At 43.3% G+C, this 13,297-nt stretch overlaps 1 protein-coding gene across 1 annotated transcript in view; it reads right to left on the minus strand.

Moving 5' to 3' along the window:
* LOC118906741 (serine/threonine-protein kinase MARK2-like) overlaps positions 1 to 13,297 on the minus strand; it is a 53,273-nt gene that overhangs the window by 31,982 nt on the left and 7,994 nt on the right. The window lies entirely within an intron of this gene.

Below are 13,297 nucleotides of genomic sequence, written 5' to 3' on the forward strand. Positions count from 1 at the left end.
TTAGCAACGAGTGCGATGATCATACATACCATTAATTTGCCCTTTTTTTTTTTTTTTTTTTTTTTTTTAGGGGCAATTTGTCCTTTGATATTGGGTCGAGTTTTAATTTGTCCCTGCTGCTTTAAGTTTTCTTCATTTTATCATTTGCTATTTAGGACTGAGCCTTCTTTTAGCCTTTTAAATCCCTTAACTTTATTTTGTTCCTTCCTGCTTGAAAATGAGCCCATTTCTTTTTGAGCTCACCTCTTTCTTGTAATGTTTTAAAAGGGTTCTCAACTGCAACCCGACCTGTGTGTGTGGAAGCTTCCCCACACCAACAAGCAATTCTCAGATGACAACAGGGTGTCTTGAGAATTCAACTCAATTCTGACACTATCTACTCAAAGATAGAATCAGATTCCACAGGTGAAGGGCTTGGTTCCACAAGACTGCCCTCCACTTCAGACACTAGTGTAGGCTGTTACCCATGCTTCTGAGGTACCGGCTACAAACTGGGGGTCCCAACTACCCCCTCCACCTCAGAATACCACCCCCAAATCCAGGTTATTACCTGGCCTTCTGACGGACTGGCTACAAATCAGAGGTTCCCATGACCCCCTCCTTGGATTCCATTAATTTGCTAGGACAGCTCACAAAACTCAGGAAAACCATTTCCTCACTAGATTACTGATTTATTACAAAAGGACATTAAAGGATACGAACCAATAGCCAGATGAAGAGATACACAGGGCGAGGTCCTGATCAAAGAAGCGTCTGTCCTCATAAAGTCTGGGGGCTGTCACAGGGGCACATGGAAACCTTCTGTTCCCCGACATGGAAACAACCCCGATATTTCAGTGGCCTAGAACAAATTCTTATTTTCCTCTCCTGCTACGTGTCCATCTCAGGTCAGTGGGGGGATACTTCTTTATGTTGTCCTCACCCTTGGACCCATGCTGGTGGAATCTCTACCAACTGAAACGTGACCGGTTGCCACGCAGGATGGAAAGGAACATGGAAAATGGTGCATCCGCCCCAAAGTGGGACCTTTCATTTCTGATCACATTTCATTGGCTACTCAGATGGCCAACCCTAACTTCAAGTGGGCAGAGAAGTGAAATCTTTCCATGTCCCCAGAAAGCGGAGAAGCAGAAAGATTGGTAAATAGCCCTAGGGACTCTCTCCACACCCATTTAGTAGAAATATGCGTGTATATCCTCTTCTCCCAACACACACACTATTTATGTTGGACTTATAGTCTCTAGGGACCTGTTCCTACAGTAAATTAAGGAGACCAAAATTTAATTCCCAGTTTCAAGTGGATGTCATTGGCACGGTCAACATAGTACAGAGAAAACAGCTAAAATGGAGAGAAACATTCATAAACAGATACAGGAATGGGGCAACTGAATGTGTGGATACTTTATTTGTCAAATGTCATAGGAACATATCTGCTTCTGTATGTTTTCCTCCTTTTCTAACCAAGTGGATGCTTTTCTAAGCTTCAAAACAGAAGAGAAGCATTAGTGATCTCAACCGCCTTGAGACTTTAAGGCAGATAGGAAATACAATATGGTCCAAATCTAATTTTTCCAAAGGTTGTCTGGTTATTCAATAAATATTTGATTGATTGAGTAACCCCATGACCCAGATAAATAGTGTGGCCTCAGAAGGAAATAACAATAAAGCCAGATGACAAAAAAAAGAAATGTTTCCACTCCAAACCCGTTTGGCCACAGGCCCATAAACTCAGTCATAAAGCTGGAAGTACTTCTCCAAGGTTGAAGCTGGATCTGATAGCTAGGCGCTATTTATAAACTTTGGGAAGATTTTTTTAGATAAAATGTTTAAACATGCTTTTGGAAAGCGAATGTCTTTGTTCAGTTTGTTGCCCAAGCTCTCTTTGATCCATTAATTTCACTTTTCCTTTGATTTTTCTCAAACTCTCAGAAGAGAAAGTCCATGTTTTCATATGGCGAGCAGTAAATCATTTGTTCATGATGGACAGACCCTCTGGATGTGTAAGCGTGCTGTTTTCCTTAGCCCTAGGCCTAGTGTTCTGTAGAACAAAGGCACGGCCAAAGCATGTGCCTCTGTGTAAGACAAAGAGCCCTAGGATTCTGAAGAAGGAAGGATGTTCCTGGGAACCCTGGCATCTTCCTTCAGTCCTTCCCAGATCTCCCATGGTGCAACCGGCTGCTGAGTCAGGGCTCCAGTGAGCAAGGACTTGCCAGGGCAGGGCTGGGGCCTCTCCCTGCCAGGTTGAAGTGGTTTTAGCTTTGTCAACTTCTTGTAAATTAATATTTAGAAAAGAAGTGAGCAAGTTGGTCGGATGTCCAGAGGTCCCCGTGGGCTCAGTTGAGTTGGGCATCAACAAGTGCTCATCGAGGAGGTCAGGGGTCAAGCCAGAAAAGAATCAGTGGGAGGCAAGTGTGGGTCGGGGGGACAGCCCAGGAGTACAGGTGGGGACTCCCTTGGGACAGTCTGATAGGGAGAAGCAGAAGCAGGCCCTGTAAGCCTTGCTCCTAACCAGCAAAGCTGAGTGGGAGCCACGTCAGGACCAGCTCACGGCGGGAGACCCCTGCCAAGGTTTCTTCCAGCGAGGCCATGTACAGCACCACGGGCTCATGGTCAAAGGCTACGTTTATCAGAGCTCCCCCAGGCTCCCTGGGAAGCCTGGCTGGAGGAGGTCTTTCTCTAATCTGAATGAGGCACAGATATTTGGGGGCCCTGGTGTGAGAATGAAGGAGTTCTTGTTCAGTTGAGAAAACAGCATCCTGCCATTTGGTCCAAGATTCCTCTGAGTCTGACTTGGGAAAGCAGCAGTTTATGGAGGCCTTGAAGAGAGGGAATGGCAGCTCCAAAGAGCCATGTTTCCCAACAGATGGTAACCATGTCCCTGGAGGCACCTGGAATGACTTCAGGTGAAAGAGAGAAAAACTGACAGTTGTGAGCGGAGGGGCTTGGGTGGCTGGGGAAAGGCGGGAGGGAGGAAGGGAGACCAGACTGGGCGAGGCCAGCTAAGCGGGCACCATGATTCCTTTTCTGGTCCCATGACTTGGAGGAGGCTCCCCTCCACCCCACAGAACCCACCACATCCAACCTTCTGACCAAGACTTGGGGTCAGCCAGTGGCCAAGCCAAGGGCTTTCTAGAACAGAGCAATGGGGCATAGATGGGGAAAGGGTCGGGGCCCACAGCCAATGTGTCCGGAGAACCCAGCCTTCCCTCACTCACCCCTGCCCCCACTGCCCAGATTCCTGCCAGGAGCCTGGGACCCAGTTCTCTGGGAAAATTAAGGAGGAAATGTGGCCATAAATTTCTCTTCAGCACCCACTGAGGCAGTGGAGCTCTGTGATTAAAAGAGTGTGATTCACAGAAAAGGTGGAATGTTCTGGAATAAAAAGGTAGGGGAAGGCTGTACTCTTCAAAAATGTCAATGCTGTAAAAGACAAAGAAATGTTCTAGGTTAAAGGAAACCAGAGACATGACAAGTAACTGCACAGCCTGGCCCTAGATTAGATCCTATACTTGGCACAGGGGCGGGGCTTACAGGGGTTGGGGGACAGGGGTGCTATATGGGATATTATTAGGCCAACAGACAAACCTGTAACAGGGACAGTAGATTAGATAAAAGTATTGCTTCAGGGGAAATTTATGAAATTAATCACTGTGCTGTGGCTACGTAAGAGACTATACCTGCTCTTAGGAAACACAGAGGAAGCACAGATAATACAGGCAATGTGGGAATATGTTAACCACTTGGGTAAATCAGGGTGGAGTGTATCGTATTAGTTGTTATTGGTAGGAAGGTGATAATTTGTCATTCGAACCAGAACACCTTTGAGAGTGAAAGGGAACACAATTCATAATTATGCCAGGTCAGCAGGTAAGAGCCAGGACAATCCTGGGCAAACCAGAACCCGCATCACTGGTGACCTTGACAGTTCTGGTGACCTGTTGGGCACAAAAGCCTGATTGATAGAGCTCTGGAGGGACTGGAAGGAGAGAAAGTGAAAACAGTGCACATGTCAAGGGGGGTTCTTATTAAAAAAAACAAACCAGAGCAGTCAGCAGGAGCAGGAGGGAAAAGTGGGGCTACAGTCACCACATCCTGGAGAGATGAAACAAAACATCTTTTAAAATCTTCCCATCTCTGTATATCAACATGGATGGATAACGAAAACATACTGCTACTCAAAAGCACAAAGGAATTTAGTATATAGTAAAAGTGGTATTTTAAATCACTGGGGAAAAAGTACATTATTGAATGAATGAGGTTGGGACAATTCAGCAGCTGGAACACTAGTTCACAAATAGTGAATCATTACCACCACTTGGTGACAGAATACACTAATTTCATGTTCATACCTTTTGGGTGATAAAACAACCTCTTAAAGAATGAATTAATAGCAGCTTAAGTTGTTTCACATACCAAAGTCTCTTTTTCTCATATTAGACCTGTCCTCTATTCTTCCTCCAAAACACACATAATAGAAACCTAAATCTTTAACTCATCAAAGGTCAACAGGAATCTCACTGAATTCTCCAGATCTCACAATGGAATCTATCTAGGAACCAGGGTGGGTTTTTTTTTTTTTTTTAGAATTTTGGTAGGAACTTTATAAATTTATTTATTTAGTTATTTTTGCTGTGTTGGGTCTTCGTTTCTATGCGAGGGCTTTCTCTAGTTGCGGCAAGCGGGGGCCACTCTTCATCACGGTGCGCGGGCCTCTCACTGTCGCGGCCTCTCTTGTTGCGGAGCACAGGCTCCAGATGCGCAGGCTCAGTAGTTGTGGCTCATGGGCCTAGTTGCTCCGCGGCATGTGGGATCTTACCAGACCAGGGCTCGAACCCGTGTCCCCTGCATTAGCAGGCAGACTCTCAACCACTGCACCACCAGGGAAGCCCTGGGGTGGGGTTTTTTGTTGTTTTGTTGTAGTTGTGCCCCTCCCTGGATCTTTGGGGCTAATCAAGAGCTTTTAGCTCAAAGACTGTCATCACGGGTCCACTAGATGTCACTCTCACCTAAATTAATAGTGCTCTAAATACAAACTCCATTTATAAAACGACACTGAAGGGACCCCAGGTTTCAAAGAGCAAATTATGAATTAGCCTTACGTACTACATGTACATTCTGGGGGTAGCAGACGGAGAGGAAGGCTTTCAGTAGTCTGGCAGGAAGGGAGCTCCAAACAATGAAAGAAGGTGTGGACCGGAATCTGAGATTATCACTGTTTGTGGCTAAACAGTACCTGAATGAAGTGAGGGAACAAGACAGGCAAAGATCCAGGGGAAGAGTGTACCAGGAGGTGGTAACAGCAAATGCAAAGGGCCCGAGGCAGAGAGAGAGCCAGGGGCCAGTAGCGAAGAAGCAGGGCCTTGTAGGGTTTGATAAAGTATATAAATTTCACTCTAAAGGAGATGGGAAGCCACTGGAAGAGTCCATGATTTCTAACTTTTCATGGATGAGCCCTCAGAATCTACTTGAATATAATTCTGAGGAAACACCTGACATAACCAAATGGAGGAATTGTCTATAAGATAAGTGGCCTGCGTTCTTAAAAATGCCAAGGTCCTAACCGACAAGGAGAGGTTGGGAAACTGTTCCAGAACAAAGGAGACTAAATGACAATGAAATGCAAGCTGTGATCCTGGGCTGCATGCTCTAAAAGACATTAATTGGGACAATGGACAATATTGGAATATGGATTAGAGACTGGACAACATTGTGGTATTAATATTCAATTTCCTGAAGTTGGCTCTTGTGTTGTGGATATGTACGAGAATATCTTGCTTTTAGGGTAAACACAATGAAGTATTAAGGGGTAAAGGAGTAAGGCTTAGGGGTGATAAATACTGTTAGAGAGTGGGGGAAACTGCTACCCTCAGAAGTGAGTCTGTACGTAAATATGCCGTAATTTGACCCCTGAATCATCCCCCAGAGGGAATGAGGGCCTCAGCAAGGAGGTTGCAGATCTAAAATCACGATCCTTAAAACCCTCACTTTGATGACACGACATTGTTATATTTCTGTTAAGTTTTTCACCCCATCCCCAAAACAGTTTCTGTGGTTTCTGTATCTCTAGAGAACCTTCAAAAGAAGACACCCCTCTACTCTTGGGAGGACGTAGCTATCCACTTCTCATCTGAGTAGATGACAGCCACCCTTTGATGAGGGGATAAAAGCTTTGCTCAAGTAGATAAAAGTCTCAAATTTCTCTGGAACCGACATCCCTAAGAGCACTGGCTTTCATCCAAGAAAATCATCCCTAACATTTATTTAATCTTTGTGCTTTAAAAAGCTAACTCAAAAACGTGTCAAAAAATTAAGCTCTGAGTAAACAGTGGGCATAGATTGCATTCGCTTAGAGTCCACATTTTGTCTGTTGGCTAAAGATGAATGTTGGAAGACATGGGCAATACACGGAGTGAGAAAGATGGTTTGGGCTGAAACGGCCATTCTTCGGCACCAAGCATTTTTATGAGCATCTATTACGGTCAAGATAGCCTGTTAAGTGCTATGTACAAAATAAAGACAATTTAAACATGACATCTTCCTCTGATTTTGTGCCTTCATACTAGAGGATTTCGGCCAGGCTCAAAAAATAGACCGTGATTTAGTTTTATTGTATTTAAAACATTTTAGGAGGTGTGACTGACAGTGCCTCTGGGGAAACAGCAGCTCTGGCGGCCACGGACCGGGCTGTACCAGCTGTTGGTTTTCCCAATGAAATGGCAAATAAGCACAAACACTTGCATTTGAGAAATTAGGTGAGACAGTGGAGCAAATCCAGGAAAAGGTTATGATAGTGCTAAAGCAGTGCAAAATGGGTTCTTATTAAGAGACGTCTAGAGAAATTGAGGTTCTGTTTCCCAGAGAAGATGATACTTAATTACCATCTTCACATGTATAAAAGGGATACTTAATGAGAAGGGTTTTGCCCACTCGTTTTCCAACTTCACTGAGCCATAAACAGAAGAAAACAAGTTCAAATTTGAAAGGAAGACTTTCTGGATAAACATTTGGATTTGCTGATCTTAGAAAATCAAACCCAGAAGCTACCATGGGTCCCTAGAGGACCTTCAAAAGAATACACAACTCTCCACTTTGGAAGACTTGGGCATCGGCTGGCTTCTCACCCAAGTAGATGGCAGCCTCCCTGTGATGAGGTGATAAAAAAACAGCCACGGAAGCTCATTACCCTCGCCCCAAAGAACTTCCCACTGGCCCTCCCGTAGTGCCTGAGATTCTCACCTTAGCCATTTCTTTTCCTTTCGGTTAAGGCATTTAAGGTTTCAATTAAAATGTAAATGTGATCCGAAGGGAATGACATTCTGCTAGGATCAGCCATGAACCTCTCTTCTCTATAAGTTGTCAAGTGAGTGGGTCACCTATTAGGGCGTTGGGAAAACTCCGGGACCTCAGCAAATAAGATAGAACGAGGAAGTTTGGATGGTAGCGGAGGCACTGGGGAAACTTTAGAGTTTTTTCTGGGTAGGAAAACTCTGGGTAGATCGGCATTGTTAGCGAGCATGACGATTCACACGCGAGGGCACTGATTTGGATTTGGCCTCTTGCATCTACTTCACTTTCTTCTCTCCTCCCCTCTCTCCCCTCCTTCTCTCCCCTCCCCTCCCTATTCTCTCCCTTCCTTCTTCTTGCAATTATTTCTGCAATTATCGGTGGAACTAGATGTTAGCTGCGTCATCCTAGGTTCTGAACACGCCTTGAACACGTTTTACTGCCACTTAATTTCCCAAAGGAGGATGCTATTCCCCATGTACTGCACAGATATAATGCCCTCTGGTTCATTAGGAGTGTCAATACCAGAGCAAAGAGCACATCGCAGGAAAAGCTTTCACCCCTGAGACGCATATACCAGCGGCGGCATTGACTGGGAACACCTTGGGGCCCTGGCCCTTCGAAACATAACCCATGTGTCTCTTGCCATATAGGCACTTGCCCTACATGCAGTGAATATCTCCTTTGTTTCATTCGCCCTGTCGTAATTCATTAACTTTTTTTTTTTTAAGTCTAGAGCGTCTACTGTTTGTTCTGTCAATTTGACAACGGGATTTGAGAATCTTCTTATTGTTTTCTAAGTACTTGGTGTGCAAATAATTCTTGAGGTCACACATTGACTGTTGCAGCTTCCTCTGTAGCCTTTCCATTAAAAAAAAAAGTTCCCCCTCCTACACTGTTGGTGGGAATGGAAATTGGTGCAGCCCCTATGGAAAACAGTATGGACGTTCCTCAAAAAACTAAAAATAGAGTTGCCATATGATCCAGCAATCCCACTCCTGGGCATATATCCGGAGAAAGCTCTTATTCAAAAAGATGCATGCACCCCTATATCCACAGCAGCACTATTTACAATAGCCAAGACATGGAAGCAGGGCTTCCTTGGTGGCGCAGTGGTTAAGAATCCACCTGCGAATGCAGGGGACACAGGTTCCAGCCTTGGTCCAGGAAGATTCCACGTGCCATGGAGCAACTAAGCCAGTGTGCCACAACTACTGAGCCCGTGCGCCACAACTACTGAAGCCTGCAAGCCTAGAGTCCATGCTCTGCAACAAGAGAACCCACCACAATGAGAAGCCCATGCACCGCAATAAAGAGTAGCCCCCGCTCGCCACAACTAGAGAAAGCCTGCACGTAGCAACGAAGACCCAATGCAGTCAAAAGTAAATAAAATAAAACATAATTAATTCATTTCAAAAAATAGCTTACAAAAAAAAGACATGGAAGCAACCTAAGTATCTATTGATGGATGAATGGGTAAAGAAGATGTGGTACCTATATACAAGGGAGTACTATTCAGCCATAAAAAAAGAATGAAGTAATGCCATTTGCAGCAACACGGATGGACCTAGAGATGATCATACTAAGTGAAGTAGGTCAGAAAGAGAAAGACAAATACCATAGGATATCACTTATATGAGGCATCTAAAATACAACAGGAATGAACATATCTAAGAAACAGAAACAGTCTCACAGACATAGAGAACACACTGTGGTTGCCAAGGGGGGCGGGCAGGTTGGGGAGGGATGGAGTGCGAGATTGGGGTTAGCAGATGCAAACTATTATGTATAGAATGGATAAACAACAAGGTCCTACTGTATAGCACAAGGAACTATATTCTATATCCTGTGGTAAACCATAATGGAAAAGAATATGAAAAAAGAAGTTCCCTGTAGGTGTGTTTAACTCAGAAAGCTCAACTCACTTAGCCATTTAATTTTGTACTTATTTTTTCCATAATAAAGTTTAATGCAATAGCACTGTGCTTAAAACATTAAAATCATTTTAGTATGAGAAACAGTATTCTGAACGATATATAGCAAAATAGATGAGACATAAATATTTACCACTGGGAAGTTTTCCTCCCTAGTTCTTAATGATTACAATGTATTCATTCCACACATTTTTACCAAGTGCCTGCCCTGCCCAGGCTTCTGGCTAGGCACGGAGCACACAGTGTAAACACAATGACTGCCCGAAGTCCAGCTCTCTTTTTCTCCATCTGCGCTTCTCTCCTGAACTCAAACAAAACAAGACCCTGGAGAGAAATGAGCTGTACTCTTAAAGGCTGGGTTTTAAAGTTGACTACTGGAAACTCGCAACGCCATTCCTCCTGGGAAGAATGATATCAGGGCAGTTAGATCCCAGGACCGATTACAAACGTGATGTATCAATCTGCCTGAAATATAGTCCTGAAGGATCTGCCTCCACGCCCTTTAACCACGATAAAAACACCCATTTTAAGGAACACTACGCAACTCAGGACAGGAGGAACACATCTTTCCCCGGGGGCTTCTGAACAAGGCAGAAAACCCGGAGCACAACAAAGCGTTGCAGTGCCTTCGCTGGCATCTCCAAAAGCAAACAGTCCTCATCTGTTCCCACTTGTGGATCAAAAGGCAGCTGAACCCACAGGGAGGGAGAAGTGTGAGATCATTCATAGAGGCGTGTGTACTGCTCTCGGACGGGCAGTCACTAAGCCTCTCATGCAAGTACCTGGCCCTGGGCTCCGGGCAACCTCAGCAAGCGAAAGCCCCAAGGGTCTGGGCCCCGAGGGCCGCGTGGACTAAACGACTCGCCGCTCCCGCAGCCTTGACGCTGGGATCATTCTCTGCTCAGTCAGCGCTCTCTTTTTCTCAGCTGCACTTGTTCTGTGCGCTGATAAAGGATGGAGAAACGCCATCGCTGAGTCTCCACTGGCATTTTCCCCGGATGCCCCACGCAGTTGAATATTTACTCATCCACGATGCCCTTCTGACCCACAGGGCCAGCTGCGAGCAGGAACTAGTTCGTGCCTTTTCTCTTGTATTATTTCTGACTCGTCCTCGCTGTCCTCCTTCCAGCCTGTTCACCCACCCACCTCTTGGGTGGAATCGGCCCCTCCCTGCGGCGTGCCATCCTTGCTGATATGTCCTGCCGCTAAGTGTCTCTGACACTCTCATACTTGTTCATGTTTCCTTCCCCTGTGAGATGATACGTTCACTGATGGCTGAGACTTTGTTTTACTTACCTTTGATGTTCAGGTCAAATCTAGTAGCAGGCACTCAAAAAATGTTCAATAATTGAGGGACTGTATCTGCTAGTATGGTTGACTTCAAGATAGAGAGAGGGGCAAGTCACAGCACCAGCTTCAACTCCAAATTGCTCCCTTGCCAAAATGCCAACGCATGGTGGCAATGTGTACGGTTTAACATGGATTTATATTCGGTTTTTTCTCTACCGCCAAAAACATAAAGAATGGTACTGTGCTCTGATACAGAGTATCTTCTCAAAATTTTTTTGAATTATTGTACTAGGCTTATTATAGAATTTTAAATTAATTCCCCTACTGTGAGTGGAATTTAGAGGTACGAATTTCCAGTTACAAAATAAATGAGTCACAGGTATGAAATGTACAGTGTGGGAAATGTAGTCAATAATAATGTAACATCTTTGTATGGTGACAGATGGTAACTAGACTTATCATGGTGATCATTTTGTAATGTATAGAAATATTGAATCACTATGTCATGTCCCTGGAACTAACATAATGTTGTAGGTGAATTATACTTTAAAAACAAACAAACTCATAGAAAAGGAGATCAGAGGTGAGGGGGCAGGGGGAACTGGATGAATGTGGTCAAAAGGTATGAACTTCCAGTTATAAGATAAATAAGTACTAGGGATGTAATATACAAGATGATTAATATAATTAACACTGTTGCATGTTGTATATGAAAGTTGTTAAGAGCATAAATCCTGAGTTCTCATCACAAGGAAAAACATTTTTATCTTTTTTTTTTTAATGTCTATATGAGATGATAGATGTTCACTAAGCTTATTGTGGTAGTCATTTCATGGTGTAAGTCAAATCATTATGCTGTACCCCTTAAACTTATATAGTGCTGTATGTCAACTATACTTCAATAAAACTGGAAGAGAAAATGCATAATTAAAAATAAATAAATAAAATAGATTTTTTTAATTTGAAAGGACTTAAATGAGAAGCAAATTGATTTTGCCACAAACGTTAGAGCACCATTTTAAATAGTATTAAGTAAATAAAAATATTCCTAAAATTCAAATTCCAAAGCCAATGTCAATAGGTGTTGTTCTTCATTTCTTTCACCTGTCTGACTAAAGAGAGTGTTATCCATACTGAATCTGCATATTACTTGCTATTTCACCTCAATGCTACAGTATTCAATGTCAATTATATGTGCATTAATCATATAAGCTACATTAAGACTTTGCATTATTTTAGTGCATTGTATGCATGTACTTCGAATATCATTTTTCCTGGAATGGGCTCTTCTCTTTGTCCTAAAGAAACAGTCTTGGATCCAGAAATTCAAAATGAATAGTAGGAAGACCACATTAGATATGTTTATTGTGCCTAAGAACATGTATTAAGGCTGGACTAAATTCTGTAGTAAAATGTATCGAGGAAATACCTTACGTAACTGTTGTTCTATAAATGTCTATAACATGTAGCCCTGTCTCATTTTGGCAATATTGAATTCAGATGAAGTTTCCTCCATGCTTTAGTAATTATCAGTACGTGTTCATACTTTGATAAGTTCAGGAAGAATTTATGGTTTAGAAAAATAAGCTTTGAGGCAGTACCTGCACATGAGTAGGTAGACAGATCCCACAGGTGGAAATGATTAGGAAACTGATCTAGAGAAAATGGGCAATGCACTATTTTTTCTGCAGCCCTGAAATAATCTTAAAAATAAATTATACAGTAGTTGATATTGAGGCAATAAGGAGATCACTGTGACAATAGAAACTGTCGCATATATTTCTGAATACCCTCTAGGCGCTTGAAAGCCACTTTCTGGCTTATTTAAAGGGCTTGATCTCCTTTGCTAGAATATCAAGTCGTATAAAAGTAAAGAAACTCTAGAATTATGGAAAAATGATTTGAGGGCAGAAAGACCTCCTTCAGGTTTCTTAAAGCATCGTGTAGTCATCTGCCTACACTAACCACACCTGTGACCGGCCTAAGTCTAAGCCATCTGTGGGATGTTTCAGGGGTACGCGGCCTAGGGAAGGGCCAGTTCTATCTGCAGTAAACTGATATTACTTGTAGGATGTGGGTGTGTCTTGGGGGGGTGTATGTAAGATGGATTCTGATGATCCACTGTGGCCTCAGGACCACCCCTGCACCTGCCCTTGGGGTCCTCAATCTGGCTGACGCTTGGGAAAGCCATATTGACAGGAGAAGGGCAGGGGTGGGGAGTTTACATACTAGTGTGTATACTATGTGCTTGTAAAGATATATATTATAATTTCTGGTTCTGCATTTTCCAAGTTTTCTACTATAAGCATGTGCTATTTTTATCAGAAAATATCCTTTTTATAAAGAAATGAGAGGAAGAGGTGGGGAAGCAGCATTTCTCAAAATAACTGAAGCCACAATGAAAAGTGAAAGCATCCTGTGTTTTCATCATTGCAGAGGTTAGTAAAGGACACCAAATGGGCTGAAATTGAAACACAAGAGGTTTCAATTAAAGAGAGGAAGATAGCATACTTGGGCGGGGAGCGGGGAGAAGAATGAGTTCCCAGTCTGAGAAAGGCCTTTCTCCTCTCTAATGCAGACAGCTTGTTCTTCAGCCTTCAGCCATTGTATCTTATTCTGACGGCAGCAAAGATGAATAACAATTCGCCCATCTTTTTAACCTACCCTTTAAAATGGGCCAACACTGTCTTTGAGATGACATGGCACGTTTCTTCAGAAAGTGTAAGAGCTCTTACCAATTACAGACTCTGGGATGAAGGGGGCTCCTGGGTAGATAGATCAGACAATAT

Source organism: Balaenoptera musculus, chromosome 14 (assembly GCF_009873245.2).
Source record: "Balaenoptera musculus isolate JJ_BM4_2016_0621 chromosome 14, mBalMus1.pri.v3, whole genome shotgun sequence".
Taxonomy (NCBI): Eukaryota; Metazoa; Chordata; class Mammalia; order Artiodactyla; family Balaenopteridae; genus Balaenoptera; species Balaenoptera musculus.